This window comes from Frankliniella occidentalis, unplaced genomic scaffold (assembly GCF_000697945.3).
Source record: "Frankliniella occidentalis isolate FOCC.00 unplaced genomic scaffold, Focc_3.1 Scaffold210, whole genome shotgun sequence".
Classification (NCBI taxonomy): domain Eukaryota; kingdom Metazoa; phylum Arthropoda; class Insecta; order Thysanoptera; family Thripidae; genus Frankliniella; species Frankliniella occidentalis.
Genome location: NW_026267336.1, coordinates 296,304 through 296,860, shown reverse-complemented (window position 1 = coordinate 296,860; position 557 = coordinate 296,304). Strand labels below are relative to the sequence as shown.

General features: G+C 62.7%; 1 protein-coding gene across 1 annotated transcript in view; it reads right to left on the bottom strand.

Annotated features, from left to right (window-relative positions):
* The window catches only part of LOC113209615 (serine/arginine repetitive matrix protein 2-like), a 26,780-nt gene that overhangs the window by 14,686 nt on the left and 11,537 nt on the right, over positions 1 to 557 (bottom strand). The gene's annotated exons all lie outside the window — the stretch shown is intronic.

Sequence of the window (557 nt, the reverse complement as noted above, 5' to 3'; positions counted from 1 at the left end):
CGCTGCTGCTGGCCCGGTGCGTTGCGCCCGGCCCGGCGAAAGTTGGGAAGTGAGTTGAACGCACGACAGGGGCCAAGCTGACACCCCCCCCCCTCCAATCCTTTTTCCACACACTCGCCCGCGCGCGCGCGCACACACACACACACACAGCGCTTACTGCTGGCGCTGACATGTTTAACTCCTTGTGTGCAGAGGGTTTAGCCCAGATGACCCCACCCGCACCCCGCGCTCCCTGGTTCACCTGTCCCCGCTCGCCGGCCTTTGCTCACCGCGGTCGTGGACGAGGCCGACTGACTGCTGACTGGTCGACGCACTGGCCTGCCGAGCCTGACGGTGCCGCGAGGTCGCGCGGAGTCCGAGGACACCGGCGCTCATTGCCGAGCCGACGGGCAAATGAGTCTTGTCGTCTCAATCGTTCTGAATCTGAATCGTTCACTACAAGACCACCCTTATTCACTCCCCTTCATCTCCTCGGCTTCGCTGTGTGCCCCTGCCTGTAGTAGTACCGACGAGTACCGAGGTACGTACTTCAGTTCCCCTGTTACCCTTGCCTTTCC